This window comes from Giraffa tippelskirchi, chromosome 3 (genome assembly GCF_054371585.1).
Source record: "Giraffa tippelskirchi isolate mGirTip1 chromosome 3, T2T-mGirTip1v1.2.pri, whole genome shotgun sequence".
Classification (NCBI taxonomy): domain Eukaryota; kingdom Metazoa; phylum Chordata; class Mammalia; order Artiodactyla; family Giraffidae; genus Giraffa; species Giraffa tippelskirchi.
This window is the reverse complement of record NC_137277.1, coordinates 131,850,611-131,873,465: the sequence shown is the minus strand read 5'-3', so window position 1 is coordinate 131,873,465 and position 22,855 is coordinate 131,850,611. Positions and strand designations below refer to the sequence as shown.

At 40.7% G+C, this 22,855-nt stretch overlaps 1 long non-coding RNA gene across 1 annotated transcript in view; it reads left to right on the top strand.

The window, feature by feature from the left end:
- LOC145540816 (uncharacterized) overlaps positions 1-22,347 on the top strand; it is a 46,494-nt gene extending 24,147 nt beyond the window's left edge. The window contains exon 4 of the long non-coding RNA XR_014078564.1: positions 22,271-22,347. This is a non-coding gene — a long non-coding RNA (uncharacterized LOC145540816). The remainder of the gene's footprint in view (positions 1-22,270) is intronic.
- The last annotated feature ends 508 nt before the right edge of the window (positions 22,348-22,855 follow it).

The window sequence follows — 22,855 nt, the reverse complement described above, 5'->3', positions numbered from 1 at the left end:
ACGATCAGACCTGCTGGAGTAAGTTTTTTCTATGGTCTCTATACACTGATGCAACATGTCTCCATTCTTGACAGCTGGAAGCACAGTTGCAGAGTTTGAGTTTTGGCACAACTTTAAGGGAATGTTGAGGGTATCCATTAAGAGAGCCTGACATCTATTAACCTTCCCCTAGTCAACCAATGATGTCCTTTGATCTCCAGCACAGATTGTACCTGATGATGGGTTAATCCATCTAAGTGTTGTCGCAGGGTGAACTTGGAAGCTCATTAACCAACAGCTGTGGTTGCTACTGCCTGCAGGCAGCTTGACCATCCCAGAGCCACTGGTCTCTGTTCTGGTCCAGCCTTTGAGTCAGAACTCCTAGTGCTGTTATGAATGTATAGGGTAAATTGCCAACATCCGATGGATCATCGAAAAAGCAAGAGAGTACCAGAAAAACATCTATTTCTGCTTTATTGACTATGCCAAAGCCTTTGATTGTGGATCACAATAAACTGTGGAAAATCCTGAAAGAATGGGAATACCAGACCACCTGACCTGCCTCTTGAGAAACCTGTATGCAGGTCAGGAAGCAACAGTTAGAACTGGACATGGAACAACAGACTGGTTCCAACTAGGAAAAGGAGTACGTCAAGGCTGTATATTGTCACCCTGCTTATTTAACTTATACGCAGAGTACATCATGAGAAATGCTAGGCTGGAAGAAGCACAAGCTGGAATCAAGATTGCCGGGAGAAATATCAATAACCTCAGATATGCAGATGACACTACCCTTATGGCAGAAAGTGAAGAAGAACTAAAGAGCTTCTTGATGAAAGTGAAAGTGGAGAGTGAAAAAGTTGGCTTAAAGCTCAACGTTCAGAAAACTAAGATCATGGCATCTGGTCCCATCACTTCATGGCAGATAGATGGGGAAACAGTAGGAACAGTGGCCGACTTTATTTTTCTGGGCTCCAAAATCACTGCTGATGGTGATTGCAGCCATGAAATTAAAAGATGCTTACTCCTTGTAAGGAAGGTTATGACCAACCTAGATAGCATATTAAAAAGCAGAGACATTACTTTGCCAACAAAGGTCCGTCTAGTTAAGGCTATGGTTTTTCCAATGGTCATGTATGGATGTGAGAATTGGACTATAAAGAAAGCTGAGCACCAAAGAATTGATGCTTTTGAACTGTGGTGTTGGAGAAGGCTCTTGAGAGTCCTTTGGACTGCAAGGAGATCCAACCAGTCCATCCTAAAGGAGATCAGTCCTGGGTGTTCATTGGAAGGACTGATGTTGAAGCTGAAACTCCAATACTTTGGCCACCTGATGCGAAGAGCTGACTCATTGGAAAAGACCCTGATGCTGGGAAAGATTGAGGGCAGGAGGAGAGGGGTACGACAGAGGATGAGATGGCTGGATGGCATCATCGACTCAACGGACATGGGTTTGGGTGGACTCTGGGAGTTAGTGATGGACAGGGAGGCCTCGCGTGCTGCGGTTTATAGGGTTGTAAAGAGTCGGACATGACTGAGCAACTGAACTGAACTGAAAGGGCTTGTCCAAATTTGGAAGCCCTGTTGTTGGTGCTTTACTCAGCTCAGTCTTTAGAGTCTTAAAGGCCTGCTGGTGGTCCTTACTCCACTGAGGAGGTTCTCTGTCTCCTCCCTTTAGAGCATCATATTGGGATTTTGCTGTACGTGTGTCCTTAGTCGCTTAGTCGTCTCTGACTCTTTGTGACCCTGTTCACTGTAGCCTGCCAGGCTCCTCTGTCCATGGAATTTCCCAGGCAAGAATAATGGAGTGGGTTGCCATTTTCTTCTCCAGGGGATCTTCCCAACCCAGGGATGGAACTTGTGTCTCCTGCACTGGGAGGCGGATTCTTTACCCCTGAGCCACCAGGGAAGTAGGGTACAAGGCCATGATCTGGAGTCCAGATAGGACAGAACCCAGCATCCTGAGAAAGCCTCAGATCCACCTCTTTGTGGTTAGAGGTAGTAATGCCCTCATTGCTGCTTTCAATCTATGGCCAGAGCTTGTGCCCCAGGGGTCAAAACAAATCCTAAATCCTATGAGATCTGACCTTTGGTCTGGGAGACTTTACATCCTCTTTTTGCCAGAAAACTGAAGACTTTAACAGTGTTTTGATCTGAATCTTGCTTTGTCACACTACTTATCAATCAATCGTCAACTTTTTATAGCAGAGTTCCCTTCTCAAAGCTCAGTTCCCTCAGCTTCCTTGCTAACACATTTCCAGAAAGATGGGAGCTCTCCTGAAAACCCTATGGAAGCGCTGTCCAGGTATATTGGGCAGCCTCCAGGGTAAATGGGTCCCTCCATTCAAAGGCACCTGGAGAAGGAAATGGCAACCCACTCCAGTATTCTTGCCTGGACAATCCCATGGACAGAGGAGCCTGGTGGGCTATAGTCCATGGGGTCGCAAAGAGTTGGACATGACTGAGCGACTAAATAACAACAACATTCAAAGGCAAAAGGTTTTAAGAGTCTGGAGGTCAGGGAATACAGAAATGCATCTCTGAGGTCCAAAATAGAGAAATACTGGGTTCTCCCTGGCACTAGGGTGAGGAGGGCGTATGGGTTTGTCACTAGTGGGTGAATAGTGATGACTGCCTCATTCACTACTCATAAGTCTTGAGCAAACCGATCTTCCCTGTGAGCCTTCTGAATGGGGAGGATCAGGGTGATACAAGGGGACTGGCAGGGCCTAGTGAGTCCATGTTTTAGGAATTTGGTGAGCCGCAGTTGGATCCCTCTCAGGGCCTCAGGCTTTAAAGGATATTATCTCTTGCAAGGGGTGTTTTTCCCCAGGCCTTCATCTTATTTCTATCAGAGGAACCTGTTTTGCCCTTTCTGACACTGAAGTATCCCAAACTGCAGGACCCACCTGTTCTCTAATTTCTTGGGGGATATCTTGGGGAATATTTTGATGCCCAACTGGTAGGTCATCTGGGGCTCCTAATAGATCCATTCTCTATTCATATTCTTTACCTCCTTGGACTTCACCTTGTCCTAAGAAATGTGTGCTCCATTGCTCAGTCATGTCCGACTCTTTAGGACCCCATGGACTGTAGCCCACCAGACTCCTCTATTCATGGAATTTTCCAGGCTTGGAGTGGGTTGCCATTTCTTCCTCCACAGGATCTTCCCGACCCAGGGATCAAACCCTAGTTTCTTGTATCTCCTGCATTGACAGGCAGGTTCTTTACCACTGCACCACCTGAACATACTTGTTCCTAACTTATTTAGCAAGTCTCTCCCAAGGAGGGGGACAGGGCATTCTTGCATACATAAGAAGGAACGTGTAATAATAATGGGCCCAATTCTGCAGGCAAAGGGAGATGTAAATCACTCTACTTTTGGCTGTCTATCAACTCTCATCACAGTATAGTCATGGTTGGAGAGAGCTAGTCAAGTCAGAACAGAGCAGGCAGCTCCAGTGTCTACAAGACATTCATTTCTCCTCCCTGCCACATCAAGGGTGATGTGAAGCTCCGCTGATATAATGAGGATAGATCAAGTGGGATCAGGCAGCTAGCAGGCACTCAGCCCCTTCAGTTGGTATGTGGGAATCTCTCATCTGAGAGATTTCCAAGGAACTGGGGTCAGTTGGGGTTGTCCCTTGGGCATCCCACAGGAGGGTGCTCAGGACATTCTCCCTCCCAGTACACCTTCTGCTGACAAAAGGAACATTAGTTCAGGCCCAGGTGACTTCTTGGCTGTTTGTACAGCCTTCTCAGCCCTCTGGAGTCCCCATGATGTGTGGGGTGAATCAGAGCAGCCAAAAGCTGTGTTTTCTTTATTAGCCTCTTACTCTTATTGGCTGTCTCTATTAAGTCTCAGTTATTACTGTCAACTGAGAAAAAAAATGCACGAGAGCTGTGAGTTAAGTTTTATTTGGGGCCAACTGAAGACTATAGCCTGGGATACAGCATGCATGATAGCCCTAAGAAACTGCTCCAGAAAGGTAGTGGAGGAGGGAAAAGTCAGTATGTATGTGATTTTGGTGAAGGGGGAGTACGTGCAATCAAGCACACATTTCTGCAGAAGGTCGCTGCTACTCTCTTGAAGGTGACTGCTAGTTATGAGGAGCAGACATCACCATTTCTGATCTTAGTGCTTTCTAGATATGATGAGTTGTAAGAATTTGACTCTTAAAATTTTCTCCTAAAAATATGTAACTTTCTGAAGACCTGTTCTGCCAGTTTTTCCCAGAGCACAGAGTGCCTTATTCATGGTCCTCACTCTGTACTCCTTTCAGGGTGTGTTAAAAGTCAGCAACTGCAAGTGGCTTAGTCCTTATAGAGACAGATGGCAAGTGCCAATTTTTAGTGATCAGGACCCCATCATAGTAATAAATTTGGTCATGGTTTGGAGGCATTTCATCCCACAGTGCTAGGAATGCTCATTCCCAGGTCTGGCAAAGATTTCATTGACAGGTCATTCAGTGTGCTGTTGTTACTGGCCTAGGGTTTAACAGTAGCCAAAAGTGTCTGGACCACCTGTCTTACTGGCCTCTTATGGCTCAGAGAAATATTATATTCCCTCTTGTTGCTTCTTTACATATCTAGAGTTACACTATTACAACCATTGATCTCATATAGAACTGTATATCTGGTCAACAGCTTCAAGTGACCTAGTCATCATTATTTTTATTGGAGGCTCAATCACACATTTGGTAATGCAAGAAACAATAATCTTGTAAAACAGTCAAAATACAAATAATACATCTAATAACATTACTAGAGTTGTAATATTTAAGCCAAGAGCTTCCTTTACCAAACCAGTTTTTTAAGAAGATATCAAGACTAGGGAGTGGGTCACTTAAGGCAGAAATCTGATTTTTCATATTGTTCATTAAGCATGTTACATTTGAGGATTCATCAGGTATGAAAACACAGCATTCAGTATGAATTATGGCATAGGTACCTCCCTGGAATGTTGTAAGGATGTCAAGGGCCATGTGATTTTGTAGCACTGTTTGGAGAAAAACAGTAGAGACCACAGAATTCAGTAGGTTAATACTCTGATTACTATCATGTAAAGCCTCTTGAGTAAATTTTGTTAAGGTTTTGATATGACTGCTTGGCTTCCCAGATGGTACTAGTAGTAAAGAATTTGCCTGCCAATGCAGGAGATGCAAGAGATGTGGGTTCGATCTCTGGGTCAGGGAAGATCCCCTGAAGAAGGAAATGGCAATCCACTCTAGTATTCTTGCCTGGAAAATTCCATGGACAGAGGAGCCTGGTGGGCTGTTTAGTCCATGGAGTTGCAAAGAGTCAGATTTGACTGAACACTCATCTTTCAATCCTATTGAAGGCACAAAAATAGCTGCTAAATGGTCATATTAGCGGAATACAGATCTCTTCACCCATCAGGCTTGTACCAATGGTAAATTGGCTGGGACCATCTCTGAATTGTTACACTATGACCTTGAGTCAAAGAGGATCCTAGGATACATCTTCTTATCCATCCTGGGATACCTGTCCAAACCAAGACCACGAATTAGTACCACAAATCTACTGACTTTCTTTAGGTGCAGCCCACTGAATCTCTGGTCATCTGACTCAATCGGTATTGTACCAATTCTTATCTCTAAGGGTAATAATATGTAGGCATTGTTCATAAGGCACCCACCCTGATTTCTAATGTTGCTAGGCTGATGATCCTTAGTATGATTTAATTGTTCCAAATAGAGGAGCCTTATAGACAGTAGCCTGGTGTTAACCAAAAAATCTATCCTGTAATTGTGTGAGGTTTCCTTCTAATAAATGGGATGTTATGGTTTTTGATTGAGATTTAAGTCATTTTTCTGATTGAACTTGAGTGATCCTAAAAGAAAATTCATATTTATGGTCAGAGTCAGAGCAGGTATTATTAACTGGCCAGGTGAAGAAATCTCACCTAGTAATATCAGTAGCCAGAACAGGACTGGATTTTCTTTCTTCTAAAATAAGTTTCCTAAGGGCCATCCAATCCAAGCCTAGGAGAAGAGAAATCCACCAAGGTAACCCAGAGTTACTAGACACAGGTAATTGGCCACAAATCCAATAGCTGGATTGCTTTTTAAAGTTAACAGGATCCTGCTCATGATAAAAAAAACATTTGATTCATATGCAAAGGTTCAAGAAGTCAGGGAAACACTTAATGATCATATGGGTCAGATATGGGATTTCAGGTTGTCAACTTCCGATGTCATCATCTTCTTGTCCTAGTAGGTGTGTAGTTTCTCCTCTGCTTGACTGTTGTTTTAAAGTAAGTTTGAGGTCAGCAGTCTTTCTGTAAACCAGTCCAGTGCAGGGGCCCTTTTTAAGTGGGAAATATGAAGCTAAGAGTCAGTTCCCTTTAGTTTTGCTGCACGTGAACTAGTTAAGAGCTCCTGATGAGGGCCTTTCCACCTGAGTTGTTGTGGGTCCTTTAATTGATGTCTTTTCTGATATACATAATCTTCAGGTTGTAGATCATGGAGTATCTGATCTTTATCCAAAGATAGGTTACTTTGATGAGCTTCCGAAGCAAGCTTAGAATGCTCTTTTAAGAGCTTGAGTAAGGTTTTACATTTGTAACATGTCCCCTTTTAATAATACAGGTTCATACAGTCCTTCATCTAGTCTCATTGGTCTCACTTGGGAGACAAATGATATTTCTTAGGTTGAGGAGGACCAGTGGAAGGGCCTTTGGCCAGGGTAAGGAATAAGCATCTACAGTTTTAGCCAAATGACTTTTAACTGTTCCATTTGTTCTTTCTAATAGCCCAGAGGACTGGGGATGGTAAGCAGAATAGGAATGCTGCATAATTGGCCAGATTAAGCAAATTTCCTGACAATTTGTCCAGTAAAATGGGTTCCTCTATCACTATGCATTTTTGCAAGAACTCTCTAAATGGGAATTACCCTTTCTAATATTAATTTGCCTAACGACTAGCACAGTGGCTCTTCTGCATTGGGAGTGCCTCAACCCAATGTGAAAACATGCAGACCATGACAAGTACATTCTGGTAACCTTGAGTGGGGGGGCATTTGGATAAAATCAGTCTGCCCAAGTTCAAAAGGGTGGCCTGAAAACTATGTAATGTCTTTCCTTGGTTGTATTTTAGACACGTGGTGCATCTAGAATAAATTTTCTGAGCTTTGATGAAGGAAAGCATCCAGAAATAGTTTACCCCATGGTACCATCTTATCTGGGTTCCAGTGAGTTAACTCATGAATATATTGTAAAATAGGGGTATTGAGCTCCAAATGGAAGGATAGGCTTTCCATTTGGGCCTACCCAGAGCCCGTTGATGGAGTCAAATATTCCTCCTTTTTGTTTCCACATACACTTTTCTCCATTTGGTGCCATTTCCTAAAAATTTAACAGGGTGTCAGTAAGGTTACTGGGAGACTGAAAAAAGCCAGCTGTTAGTTGACTGTTACCATTCTGTAGAGCTGCTGTCTTGGTGGTGCGATCAGCTAAAGAGTTCCTTTTTGTTTCTGTGGTCTCAGACTTTGAATGACCTGATACCTTAATAATAGCCAAGGCACTTGGTAGCAGAATTGCATCCAGTAATTCTGCATCTTGTCTTCTGTTTTTAACAGGCTGCCCTGAAGATGTTAAAAATCTTCTTTGTTTCCAAAGCACGCCAAAATCAAGTGCTGCCCCAAAAGCACAGTGGCTATGGGTATAAATCTTAGTGGATTTCCCTTTTGCCACTGACAGGCTCTTCTTAGTGCTATTAATTCAACCTGTTGGGCAAAAGAGCCATTAGGTAAGGGAACTTTCTCAAGGACTGAAAATGGAGAAATGACAGCATACCCATCCTGCTACTTTATATGAGGTCTCTGCAGATACAAACCATCAGTAAATATTATAAAAGCAGGATTGTCCATAGGGCTTTCTTGAAGGGGGATCCTGGGAGATAAGAGTGTGTCAGTTAAAACAATACAACTGGGGACTTCCCTGGTGGTCCAGTGGCTAAGACGCTGTGTTCCCATTGCAGGAGGCCTGGGTTCAATCCCTGGTCAGGGAACTAGATCCCACATGCTGCAACTAAGAGTTCACATGCCACAGCTAAAGATCCCCATGCTGCAACTAAGACCTAGAGCAGCCAAATAAATGTTTTGTAAAAAACAATACAATCATATTTTTCATCATTGACATCTGATTCCTCTGGTAGTAAGGTGGCTGGATTAAACTTGTTGCATCCATGAAGTTATATTCAGTGAGAACAATACAATCTCATGGGAAGTTAATTGACTTGCTGAATAATGTGTGTGTGTGATGAGGGTAAACCCTTCCACAGAGTGAGGAACAGAGGTAGTAAGAGGGTGACTCATGAATATCTCCTGTGACAGCCGGGAGGCAGGGGGAAAGCCCCTAGCTACCAAATCTAGCCATTGGCTATAATATTCTATTGGTTGATAGTAACCACCATGTTGCTGGGTTAGTCCTCTTTGTAAGTCCCTCTTTTTTCATGAACAAAGAGGGCAAAGGGTAGATCATAACTTGGATGTCCCAGGACTGGGCCCCTGGCCAGAAGTTTTTTAAAGGTCTCCATGGCTTCAGAATGTTCTACATCCCAGCAAAGAAGTTCAGTTTTAAGTTGGTTTTGTTTGAATAAATTATACACCATCTCCTGGAGTTTGCCCAAGTTCATGTTCAGTGTATCGGTGATGCCATCCAGCCATCTCATCCTCTGACGCCCTCTTCTCCTCCTGCCCTTTATCTTTCCCAGCATCAGGGGCTTTTCCAGTGAGTTAATCTGTTTGCATCGGATGACCCAAATACTGGAGTGTCAGCATCAGTCCTTCCAGTGAATGTTTAGGGTGATCTTCCTTAAGATTGACTGGTTTGATCTCCTTGCTGTCCAAAGGACTTTCAAGAGTCTTTTCCAGCACCACAGTTCGAAGGCATCAATTCTTTGGCACTCTGCCTTCTTTACAGTCTAGCTCTCACAACCGTATGTGGCCACTGGGAAGACCATAGCTTGTGAGCTTAACTCCTCCAGGCATCACCCTAGAATCTCTTCAGCCCTCTAGTTGTCTCAGTTTCTCCCTTTAGCAGGCTAAGAGCACTGCAGGTGCTTGAATCATGAATGGCCGATTCTTATAATGACCCCCAGATAAGCGAGGACTCTGCCTCCACAATTCCTGTAAATTTCTTAGTTGCCTAAGATAGCTGTAACCAGCCTGGAGGAGTTCTATCCCTTTCCTTTGGAGCAGAAGTTCTCAGGTAATATCTTCACTTTTATCTTGACAAATTCTACTAAGGCAATTGAAGCAAAGCATCAGATCAGCCTCTTACCTAACCACTCAGTCTCCTATAACTGAGCAAACTCCAATATTTCTCAAGCAGGCTCCTCCAGTACCTTTGACTGCTTGGGTATTCCCTGGTATCTTTCAACTAGGCCCCCCACTACCTTTTAACTGGGAGGTTACGTAACCGTTGTACACTGCCAAATAAAAATCAGGATCATCAACCAGTATGGGAGATCTGAGAACCAGGAGAGTCTCCCTGAAATTCATTTGGACTCCCTGAGGAGTGGACAGTGCAGGGGGCCTCTGCTGGTGCCAAGACTCCAGATCTTTGTAGAGTTCAGACAGAGGAGAGAAGTCTGCTCTGGGTCTCATTGTGGTCACCAAAACTATCAACTCAGAAGGGGAAAAGCACAATATGAGAGTTGTGAGTTAAGTTTTATTTCGGGGCAAAATGAGGACTACAGCCCAGGAGAGGGCATTTTGGAGAGCTCTGAGAAACTGCTCCAAAGAAGTAGGGGAAGGTCAGTATATATGTGATTTCAGTGAAGGGGAGTTCATGCAATCAAGCACATAAAATTTTTGCAGAAGGTTGCTGCTAGTCACAAGGAACAGGTGTCACCATTTATGATTTTAGTGCTTTTCTAGATATGAGGAGATACAAGAATTGGGCTTGGGCTTTCCCAGTATTCCAGTGGTTAAGAATCCAAACCTTGCAATGCAGGGGGCATCGGTTCGATCCATGGTCTGGAAGATCCTATGTGTCATGGGGCAACTAAGCCCATGCGCCACAACTACTGAAGACTGTGCACCCTAGATCTCATGCTCCACAATAAGAGAAGCCACTGCATTGCAACTGGAAAGTAGCCCCAACTCATCACAACTAGAGAAAGCCTGCGTGCAGCAAAAAAGACCCAGTGCAGCCAAATTAAGTAAATAAAATTTTTATAAAAGAACTGGGCTTATAAGATCTTCTCCTGAAAATATCTTAACTATCTGAAGACCTCTTCTGCCAATTTTTCCCAGAGCACAGTGCCTCATTCCTGGTCTCCACTTTGAACTCCTTTCAGGGTGTGTTAAAGATCAGTAGCTGCAGTGGCTTCATCCTTCTAGAGGCAGATGGCAAGTGACAATTTTCAGTTGGCATTATAGGCCTTGAAGGCCTCCTCTACCAACATTGACAGTGGTTTGGGGGGCTTAGCCTCAAGCTTTGGTAACTTTCCCCTGATATCAGGGGTGGCCTAGATGAGAAAACGCAGGGCCAACAGACACCTCACTTCTGCAGACTCAGGCTCTATATTGGTGGACTTCCTGAATGCCTCTATCTCCCGGTTCATGACTGCCAGACTCATCTTTCTTGGACCTTATCATTTACAGGCTTCACCATACACCTTTTCATTCCTTCTTACAGACAAGTAATATAATGTCACATCCTAGCCTGGCCTACATGATCTTCACAGTCCCAGTCGAAAGTTGTGGGTCGTGTTCTGGGATTGTATCCCCACCCACCTGATAAATTCGGTGGTGTGGATTGGTAGCCAGTAGGCCATCTATATGGTCCCTGGCCTTTCTCAGTATATGCTTCCTTTTCATCCAGGATGGAACAGTGGGCCAGAAAAACCATTGTGTCCTGCCAGGTGAGAGAGAATGCCAACCCCAGCCTGATCCATTAGTCCCTAAACTTGGCAGTGTTCTCCAAGAACCTGCCAAACCTCTCCTTACAGACTCCTAAGTCCCCCATTGAGAAGGGGAAATGCACTCTAGTAATCCCTTCAATCACATAAGCTAATTCCAGAGGGAGTGAAGGCCTGGGGGGCAAAAGTCAGTCTAACTTTGAACCTAATTGGAGCTCCACTGGGGACAACACTGGGGGTTCTGATATGAGGGGTTCTGATTAGACAGGGTAAGGTGGGGGCCCATGGGCTAAAGAAGACTGTGAAGCAGAAGAAATGAGGGCCTGAGAAGGAGGCTCAGTAGCAGTTGAAAGAGGGGGTCCATGAGAAGGTGTGGCTCTGAATCTTTTGGGGGCATCACAGGAATAGAGGCTTCATACACACATGACAGGAATCCATCAGACCAGATTCTTGATAAAGTCTCATACAAGCCTGCACATATGGGACCTGTCTCTATTTTGGGCACTGCTTACAAAACAGGTCCAGTTGTAAAATGGTGTGAAAATTAATAGAATCCATTCTGTGTCCACTTTTCCTGGTCACCAGAGGCATGTTAGGGCTAGGCTGCAAAAGAAAAGTCAACTTTTTAAATTGTCTAAACTATCTCTAATTGTTTTTTATTTTAATTGAAGAACAGTTGATTTACAACATCATGCTAGTTTCAGGTACAGCACACTGACTGAAATATAAAATAAATATATATATATATATATATATATATTCTTTTTCAGATTTTCCTATAATAAGATGTTACAAAATGAGTATAGTTCCCTGTGTCTTGCTTATTTTCTATGCATTAATTGTAGTGTGTGTATGTTCATCCCAACCTCCTAATTTAAACTTCCCCTGCTTTCCCATTTAGTAACCATAGGTTTATTTTCTGTGTCTTTAAGCCTCTTTCTGTTTTGGAAATAAGTTCATTTGTATCTTTGTTTTACATATAAGTGATATCATATGGTATTTGTTTCTCTCAGTCTGGCTTACTTCACTTGGTGTGATAAGCTCTAGGTCCATCCATGTTGCTGCAAATGGCATTATTTCATTCTTTTCATGGCTGTTCAGTTCAGTTCAGTTGCTCAGTCGTGTCTGACTCTTTGCGACCCCATGAATCGCAGCATGCCAGGCCTCCCTGTCCATCACCAACTCCCAGAGTTTACCCAAACCCATGTCCATTGAGTCGGTGATGCCATCCAACCATTTCATCCTCTGTCGTCCCCTTCTCCTCCTGCCCCTAATCCTTCCCAGCATTAGGGTCTTTTCCAATGAGTCAACTCTTCGCATGAGGTGGCCAAAGTATTGGAGTTTCAGCTTCAACATCAGTCCTTCATGGCTGAGTAGTATTCTATTGTGTAAATATTACCACATCTTCTTTATCCATTTTTCTGTTGATAGACATTTAGGTGGCTTCCATGTCTTGACTGTTGTAAATGGTGGGGCAGTGAACCTTGCTGTGTATGTATCTTTTTGAATTATGATTTATTGCAAATAATGCGCCCAGGAGTGGGATTGCTGGATCATAGCTCTGGTTTTAGTTTTATAAGGAACCTCTATACTGTTCTTCATAGGGCTGTATCAATTAACATTCCCACAAACAGTGTAGAAGGGTTCTCTTTTCTCCACAGCTTCTCCAGCATTTGTTTATTTATACATCTTTGATGATGGGTACTCTGACTGGTATGAGGTGATAGCTCATTGCAATTTTGATTTGCATTTCTCTAATAATTAGCAATGGTGAGCATCTTTTCATGTGCCTGTTGGCCATCTGAATATCTTCTTTGGAGAACTGTTTAGATCTGCCCATTTTTTGATTGGGTTTTTTTTTTTATATTGAGCTGTACACACCGTTTGTGTATTTTGGTGATTAATCCCTTGTCAGTCGCATTCTTTGCAAATATTTTCTCCCATTCCGTGGGTTGTCTTTTCTTTTGTTTATGGTTTCCTTTGCTGTTCAAAAGCTTTTAAGTTTAATTGGGTCTCATTTGTTTATTTTTGTTTACATTACTCTAGGAGACAGATACAAAAATACTTTGGTGTGATTTATGTCAAAGAGTGTCCTGCTTCTGTTTTGCTCTAGACATTTTATTGTATCCAGTCTTACATTTAGGACTTTAGTCCATTTTGAGTTTATTTTTGTGTGTGGTGTAACAAAATGTTCTAATTTCATTCTTTTACATATAGCTGCCCAGTTTTCCTTGCTCCACTTATTGAAAAGACTGTGTTTTCTTCATTGTATATTCCTGCCTCCTTTGTTGTAGATTAATTGATCATAGGTGCATTGTTTTATTTCTGGGCTTTCATTTCTGTTACATTGATCTATATTTCTTATTTTTGTGCCAGTACCATACTGACACTGTAGCTGTGTAGTATAGTCTGAAGCCAGGGAGCCTGATTCCTCCAGCTCTGTTTTTCTTTCTCAAGATTGCTTTGGCTATTTGGGGTCTTTTATGTCTCCATACAAATTTTAAAATCTTTTGTTCTATTTCTGTGAAAAATTCCATTAGTAATTTCATAGGGATTACACTGAATCTATAGATTGCCTTGGGTAGTATAGTTATTTTGACAATATTGATTTTTTTCAATCCAAGAACATAGTATATCTGTCCATCTATATGTGTCATCATTGATTTTTTTTTCATCAGTGTCTTATAGTTTTCAGGATACAGGTCTTTTGTCTCTTTAGGAAAGTTTATTCCTAGGTATTTTATTCTTTTTGATGTGATGGTAAGTGGGGTTGTTTCTCTTTCTGATCTTTCATTGTTGCTGTATAGGAATGCAAGAGATTTATGTGTATTAATTTTGTATCCTGCAATTTTACCAAATTCATTGATCAGCTCTAATAGTGTTCTGGTAGCATCTTTAGGATTTTCTATGTATAGTATCATGTCATCTGCAAACAGGACAGTTTTACATCTTATCCAATTTTGATTCCTTTTATTTCTTTTTATTCTCTGATTGCCATGGCTGGGACTTCCAAAACTATGTTGAATAATAGTGGCAAGAGCGGGCATATCCTTACCTTGTTCCTGATCTTAGAGAAATGCTTTCTGTTTTTCACCATTGAGAATGATTGCTGTGGGTTTGTCATATATGGCCTTTATTATGTTGCCATAAGTTCCCTCTATGCCCACTTTCTGTAGTTTTATCATAAATGATGTTGAATTCTGTCAAAAGCTTTTTCTGCATCTATTTAGATGACCATAGGATTTTTATTCTTCGATTTGTTAATATGATTGATCTGTATATACTGAAAAAGCCTTGCATCCCTGGGATAAATCCTACTCGATCATAGTATATGATCTTTTTAACATATTGTTGGATTCTGCTTGCCAGTATTTTGTTGAGGATTTTTTCCTCTGTATTCATCAGTGATTCTTGGTCTGTAATTTTCTTTTTTTGTGATATCTTTGTCTAGTTTTGGTATCAGGGTAATGGTGGCCTTATAGAATGAGGTTTGGAATGTTCCTTTCTCTGCAATTTTTGGAAGAGTTTGAGAAGGATAGGTGTTAAGTCTTTCCTTAATGTTTGATAGAAGTTGCCCATGAAGCCATCTGGTCCTGGACTTTTGTTTCTTGGAAGATTTTTAATCACAGTTTGGATTTCATTACTTGTGATTGGTCTGTTTGTATTTTCTGTTTCTTCCTGGTTCAGTCTTGGAAATTTGTACTTTTCTAAGAATTTGTCCATTTCTTCCAGGTTGTCCATTTTATTGACATATGGTGGTAGTCTCTTATGATCCGTTGTATTTCTGTGGTGTCAGTTATAATTTTCCCTCTTTCCTAATTTTATTGATCTGAATCCTCTCCCATTTTTCTTGATGAATCTGGCTAAAGGTTTATCAATTTTGTCTTCTCAAAGAACCAGCTTTTAGTTTCACTGATCTTTGCAATAATTTTCTTCTTTTCTATTTTATTTACTTCTACTCTGATATTTATGGTTTCTTACCTTTTACTAATTTTAGGTTTTGTTTGTTCTTTCTCTAGTTGCTTGAGGTGTAAGGTTAGGTTATTTGAGATTTTTCTTGTTTCTTGAGGTAGGATTGTATTGCTATAAACTTCCCTCTTAGAACTGCTTTTACTGTATCCCATAGGTTTTGTGTTGTTGTGTTTTGTTGTCATTTGTTTCTATGTATTCTTTTATTTGCTCTTTGATTTCTTCAGTGATCTCTTGGTTATTTGTTTTTGGCTGTGGTGGGTCTTCATTGCAGTGTGTGGACTCTGTTGTGATGTGCTGGCTTTCTGTAGTTGTGGAGCATGAGCTCTAGAGCATGTGGGCCCAGTAGCTGCAGTGCACGGGCTCTAATTGCAGTGTGCAGGCTTAGTTGCTTCACAGTATATGGGATCTTAGTTCCCTGAACACAGATCAAATCCGTGTCCCCTGCATTGGAAGATGGATTTTTTTTTTAATTTAATTAGTTTATTTTCTATTTTTTAACTTTACAATATTGTATTTGTTTTGCCATACATTGACATGAATCCACCATGGGTGTACATGTTTTCCCCTTCCAGAACCCCCCTTCTACCTCCCTCCCCATCCCATCCCTTCAGGTCATCCCAGTGCACCAGCCCCGAGCACCCTATATCATGCATTGAACCTGGACTGGCGATTTGTTTCACATATGATAATCTATATGCTTCCCCATTCTCCCATATCATCCCACCCTCGCCCTCTCCCATAGAGTCCATAATACTGTTCTATTTATCTGTGTCTCTTGATGTCTCGCATACAGGGTTATCTTCACCGATTGACTAAATACCATATATATGTGTTAGTATACTGTATTGGTGTTTTTCTTTCTGGCTTACTTCACTCTGTATAATAGGCTTCAGTTGCATCCACCTCATTAGAACTGATTCGAATGTATTCTTTTTAATGGCTGAGTAATATTCCACTGTGTATATGTACCACAGCTTCCTTATCCATTCATCTGCTGATGGGCATCTAGGCTGCTTCCATGTCCTAGCTATTTTTAACCATTAGACCAGGAGGGAAGTCTTCCCCTCTTGGTTATTTAGTAGCATATTGTTTAGGCACCATATGTTTGTGACTTTCACAGGCTTTTTCCTGTAATTGATTTCTAATCTCATAGTGTTGTGGTCGGAAAAGATGCTTGATACAACTTCAGTTTTCTTAAATTTACCAAGGCTTGATTTGTGATCCAAGATGTCATCTATCTTGGAGAATGTTCCATGTGTACTTGAGAAGAAAGTGTATCCTGCTGCTTTTGGATGGAATATCCTCTAAATATCAATTAGATCTGTCTGGTCTAATGTGTCGTGTAAAGCTTATATTTCCTTATTAATTTTCTGTCTAGATGATTTGTCCATTGGTGTAAGTGGGATGTTAAAGTCCCCCACTATTACTGTGTTACTGTTGATTTCCCCTTTTATGGCTGTTATACATTGGGTGCATTCAGTTCAGTTCAGTTCAGTCACTCAGTCATGTCCGACTCTTTGAGACCCCATGGATTGCAGCATGCCAGGCCTCCCTGTCCATCACCAACTCCCAGAGCTTGCCCAAACTCATATCCATCGAGTTGGTGATGCCATCCAACCATCTCATCCTCTGTCGTCCCCTTCTCCTCCTGCCTTCAATCTTTCCCAGCATCAGGGGCTTTTCAAATGAATCAGTTCTTCGCATCAGGTGGCCAAAGTATTGGAGTGTCAGCTTCAGCATCAGTCCTTCCAATGAATATTCAGGACTGATCTCCCTTAGGATGGACTGCTTTGATCTCCTTGCAGTTCAAGGGACTCTCAAGAGTCTTCTCCAACACCATAGTTCAAAAGCATCAATTCTTTGGTGCTCAGCTTTGTTTATAGTCCAACTCTCACATCCATACACGACTACTGGAAAAATCATAGCCTTGACTAGATGGACCTTTGTTGGCAAAGTAATGTCTCTGCTTTTTAATATGCTGTCTAGGTTGGTCATAGCTTTTCTTCCAAGGAGCAAGCCTCTTTTAATTTCATGGCCGCAGTCACCATCTGCAGTAATTTTGGAGCCCCCAAAAGTGAAGTCTCTCACTGTTTTCATTGTTTCCTCATCTATTTGCCATGAAGTGATGGGACCAGATGCCATGATCTTAGTTTTCTGAATGTTGAGTTTTAAGTCAACTTTTTCACTCTCCTCTTTCACTTTCATCAAGAGGCTCTTCAGTTCTTCACTTTCTGCCATAAATGTGGTATCATCTGCATATCTGAGGTTATTGATATTTCTCCTGGCAATCTTGATTCCAGCTTGTGCTTCATCCAGCCTCGCATTTCGCATGATGTACTCTGTATGTAAGTTAAATAAGCAGGGTGACAATATACAGCCTTGACGTACTTCTTTCCCAGTTTGGAACCAGTCCATTGTTCCTTGTCTGGTTCTAACTGTTGCTTCTTGACCTGCATACAGATTTCTCAGGAGGCAGGTCAGGTGGTCTGGTATTCCCATCTCTTTAAGAATTTTCCATAGTTTGTTGTGATCCACACAGAGGCTTTGGCGTGGTCAGTAAAGCAGAAGCATATGTTTTTCTGGAACTCCCATGATTTTTCAATGATCCAGCGGATGTTGGCAGTTTGATCTCTGGTTCCTTTAGTGTTTTCTAAATATAGTATCATGTCATCTGCACACAATGACAGTTTTACATCTTCTTTTCCAATTTGGATACCTTTTATTTCTTTTCCTTGTTTGTGGCTAGAACTTCCAGTAATACACTGAAGAGATGTAATGAGAGTGAACATCCTTGTCATATTCCAGATTTTATTGGGCAGGCTTTTCACCATTGAGTATTATATTGACTGTGGGTTTGTCATAGCTGGCTTTTATTATGTTGAGATATATTCCTTCTATTCTCACTTTGGTTAGAGTTTTTATCATGAATGGATGTTGAATTTTGTCCAGTGCTGCTTCTGCATGTATTGAGATGATTGTGTGGTTTTTGTCTTTTGTTGATGTGGTGTATCACGTTGATTGATTTGCATATGTTGAACCATCCTTATGATCCTGAGATGAATCCTACTTGGTCATGGTGTATGGTCTTTTCTATGCATTGTTGAATTTGCTAATATTTTCTTAAGAATTTTTGCATCTATATAAACGAAAGATAATATATGGCCTGTAATTTTCTTTTCTGCTGGTATCTTTGCTTTGGGTATTGAGGGTGATGGTGGATTCATAGATGGTCTTTGGGAGTATTCCTTCCTCTTCGGTCTTTTGGAAGAGTTTGAGAAGGATCAGTATAAATTATTCTATGTTTAGTAGAATTCACCTATGAAGCCATTTTGTCCTGGACTTTTGTTTGTAGGGAGTTGGTTTTATGTTGCCTTTTTTTCTTTTGTAATTATAGATTCTATTTCATTTCTAGTGATCAGTATGTTCAAATTATCTGTTTCTTGATTCAATTTAGGTGGGCTGTTTCTAGAAACTAGTCCATTTCTTCTAGGTTGTCAAATTTGTTGGCATGGAATTGTTCATATTATTCTCTTACTTTTTTTGTATATTTACATTATCAGTTGGTATTACTAATTTTTCATTTCTTATTTTGTTTACTTGGGTGCTCTCTCTTTTCTTCTTGGTGAGCCTGGTCAGAGGTTTGTCTGTTTACCCTATCAAAGAACCAGCTTCTTGGTTGTTTTATTGAATTTTTTCTTTTGTTTTCAAAATCTCTTCATTTCCTCTCTGATCTTGGTTATTTCCTTCCTTCTGCTGACTTTAAGTTCTGTTTGTTCTCCTTTTTCTAATTCTTTTAGGTGGGAGGTAAGGTTGAGATCTTTCTTGTTTCTTAGAGAAGGCTTATTTGGCTATAAACTTCCCTCTAAGAACTGCTTTTGTTGCATCCCATAGATTTTGCATGGTTGTTTTCATTGTCTTAAGGTATTTTTACTTCCCTCTTTGATTTTCTCATCAACGCACTGGTTTTCCTAGTAGCATATTGTTTAGTCTCCTATAATCATTTCTTCTCATTTCTTTTTCTGAGGTTGATTTGTAGTTTCCCCATTGTGGTCAGAAAGTATACTTGAAATAATTTCTATATTGTGCCCTAGTATGTAGTCAATTCTAGAGAATATCCCATGTGCACTTGAAAAGTATATATTTTTCTTTTGGATGTAATGTCCTGAAAAATGTGAACAATCTAACTGTTCTAGTGTATCATTTTGGATCTCTGTTGCCTTATTGATATTCTGTCTAGAGGATCACTCCACTGGTATGAGTGGGATGTACAAGTCTCCTGTTATTGTATTCCTGTCAGTTTCTTCCTTTATGTCTGTTAGCATTTGTTTTATGTCTTTGCTGCTAAGTTGCTTCAGTCGTGTCCGACTCTGTGCGGCCCCATAGATGGCAGCCCAGCAGGCTCCGCCGTCCCCGGGATTCACCAGGCAAGAACACTGGAGTGGGTTGCCATTTCCTTCTCCAGTGCATGAAAGGGAAAAGTGAAAGTGAAGTCGCTCAGTCGTGTCGAACTCTTAGCGACCCCACGGACTGCAGCCTACCAGGCTCCTCCGTCCGTGGGATTTTCCAGGCAAGAGTACTGGAGTGGGGTGCCACTGCCTTCTCTGTTATGTCTTTGGGTGCTCCTCTATTGGGTGCGTATATTGACACACATAATACCCTCTTCTTGTACTGATCTTTTTATCATTATATAGTTTCCCTTTTTATGGCATTTGTGTTAGCCTGTTTTGTCTGATATGAGTGTGTGACACTGCTGTCTTGTCATTTCCCTTTGCATGAGATATCCTTTTTCCATCCCCTCACTTTCAGTCTATCTTTTGCCCTAAAGTGGATCTCTTGTAGGCAGCATATTGTAGACTCTTGTTTTATTATTCAGTCTGCCATTGTGTGTTCTTGATTGGTGCATTTAACCCACTGACATTTAAGGTAATTATTGATAAATATATTGTTTATTGCCATTTCAACCTTGTTTTCCAGTTGATTCTATATTTCTTCTTTGTTCCTTCTTTTTTCCTTTTGTGGTTTGATGTTATGTTTGTTTTTTTATATTATGTTTTTGTGTTCTTTTTGGTGTTTATGAATCGATTATATGTTTTTCATTTGTGGTTATACTGTCTTTCAAGCATGTTAACTCCTTCCTATATCTGCTTGATTTAGATTGATAGTTGTATAGACTAAAACACATTCTTTTTAAAAAATCTACAAATTTTCTTACTCTCCTCCTCCACATTTTATGATTTGATGTCTTCCTTTACTTCTTCATGTTTATCGTTTTACTATTCATTGTGCTTATCATTGCTTTCACTAGAATTCTGATTTTTTATTTTTAATCTGTATACTGGCTTATTTAAGTGATTTATTTTTCAATTGTGAGTTCCTCTTCCCTATAGCTTCTTGCATCTTTCTATTTAGAAAGATCTTCCAATATTTCCTTTAGGAATTTTTTAATATTGCTGTATTCTTTTTAGTTTTTGCTTGTCTGAGAAGTTCTTTATCTCTTCTTCCAAATGATAATCTTGCTGGGTAGAGTATCCTAGGTTGCACATTTTTCTATTTCAAGACTTTGAATATATTTTGCAATTCCCTCTTTGCCTGCAACATTTCTGTAGAGAAATCAGCTGACAGCCTTATGGGCATTTCCTGGTAATTAACTGTTTGTTTTTCTTTTGCTGCCTTTAGAATCCATTTTAATTATAATCTGTCTCGGTTTAGGCATGTTTGCATTCATCTTGTTTGGGGCCCTCTGTGCTTTGCAGGTTCAATCCCTGGGTTGGGAAGATGCCCTGGAGAAGAGAATGGCAACTCACTCCAGTATTCTTGTCTGGAGAATTCCATTGACAAAGGAACCTGGCAGACTATAGTCAATGGGGTTACAAAGAGCTGGACACAACTGAGTGACTGAGCACAGACAAACAGTGCTTTCTATACCTGGATATGTTTCCTTCTTTAGGTTTGGGAAGTTTTCAGCCATATTTTAAGAACATTTCTATCCCTTTTTTTTTCTCCTTCTGGAATCCCTAATACATGTACATTGGCACATAGGTCTCTCATATTAATTATTTAAGATTTGGCTTTCTGTCTGCTGTTATGATTGGGTAATTTCCATTATTCTATCTTCTAGATCACTTATTCCTTCTTCTCCATTATTCAATCTTCTATTCATAGCCTTTAGCTCAGTTTTCATTTCAGTAAATTTCTAGTTTTTCTTGACTCCTCCTTGTAGTTTCTAGTTCTTTTTTTACAATAATCTGCATTTCTATTGATTACCTTTCTTAATCCCTTCAGTATTTTCATTACCTCTTTTTTGAACTGTGTCCAGTAGACTGAAGAGATGTTTTATTGTTTGTTTTTTCAGGCGAGTTTTCTTGATCTTTTAACTAGGAGTGTTTCCTCTACTCCATTTTACTTACATTTCTCTTACTCCATAAGTTTAGAAGCAGTTACCTACCGTGGTCTTGGAAGGGTATTTATATGCAGGAGAGTGCCTGTGTAGCTTGTGTGGGTTTAGTATTTTTGGCACCAGGACTGGTTTTAGTGTGAATGCCGGCTGCCTCTTAGAAGCTATGACACTCGTGGTTAGCAGGGCCTTCTCCTTGCTCCGTGGTTGTCATAGCCCTGTCAGTGGCAGGCTCTGCTTCTACTCTCTCGTTGTTGGAATAGCAGCCCCCAGACTGGTTTCTGAGCTGTGATGTGGGGTAAGTGGGATTGGAGAACTCCCACCGGGAGAGGAGCCACCGAGTCTTCCTCCACTGGAGCTGTTCACCTTCCACGCGTTGTGCAGGCTCACAAGGTACACTGTTGTTGGTGCTGTTCTGGGTCCCACCTCAACCTTGGGTACTTTCCCACTGTTAATACTTATCCATGGTTAAGCTTCTATAGTATTATAATACCATGTTTAGACCAACAGAGGTGAATTTTGTATCTCAATGTAAATTTACATATCCTTTTCACCTAATCTAAAGCATTCTCTTTCCCCCAAGTATTCATGTCATTGAAATCAGGATGGATTCACCTAATTGGCAGGCTTTTTCTTAGTGGTACATAGATTATGGTGATATCTTAAAATCAGTGGTATATGATATTTGATGAACTTGTAGGAAATTGATATGTGTGGGTATTTTTCCTCTACATCACTTTATGGAACTATAGCCTGTTACACCTTTTTCTGCTACTCTGCCACTCACCACACTGTGGCCATCTGCTGGTCTTTGGGGCCTTTTCCTGAGTACCTTATGACCTCTGGACCAGCCGCATCCGAGCCTGGGAGCTTATGTGGCTCATTCGGGTCACTTAATGAATGTAGTAACATTGCACAAACTTGCTGACCATCCCAACTGAAATCAGCTCAATGGCCCAGAACATTTCCTTTTACCCAGTTTTATGGTCATCAGAGTTATGATAGTTTCACTTATTTATCTCTTTCCTCACTAAAGCATAAGCTCCAGGAGAATCAAGCTCTGGCCTATCTTGTTCAACACAGTATCTCAGCACCTGGGATGAAGCCTGACACCAGTAGGTGCTCAGATATGTCTAGAAGGAAGATTTCAGAAAAATGATGTTAGGCTACGGACACAATCTAGTCATTTAGCAAGGTACTGTGTTTCAAATTTATAAATAACATTACTTATTTTTCTATGAGAATCTCATCTATATAAATTATTATATTGGGAAAATCCATTGCTGATTGCTCTTCCATTAAACATAATTTCAGAAATATACTATTGGCATACACCAAGAATAATTTCCATAGGATGCAACAATTCATACCACCCTTAATTTGCACATGTTCCAAATCTGCCTACTCTCAAGTGGAACTGATGTCAAACAGCTGACAAACTATGATGAAAAGAAAAAGATGGTTTCAGAAAATTCAACAATGTGATCACCTTCAACTTTTTTAAATTTTAGGAAGGAGTCATCTCTCCCAAAGGAAAGATTTAGTTAAAATTACTGTTTATATCAAAAAATTTATTTCCCATGGCACAATTCAAAAAAATAATTGAAATAAAGTTTGTAGA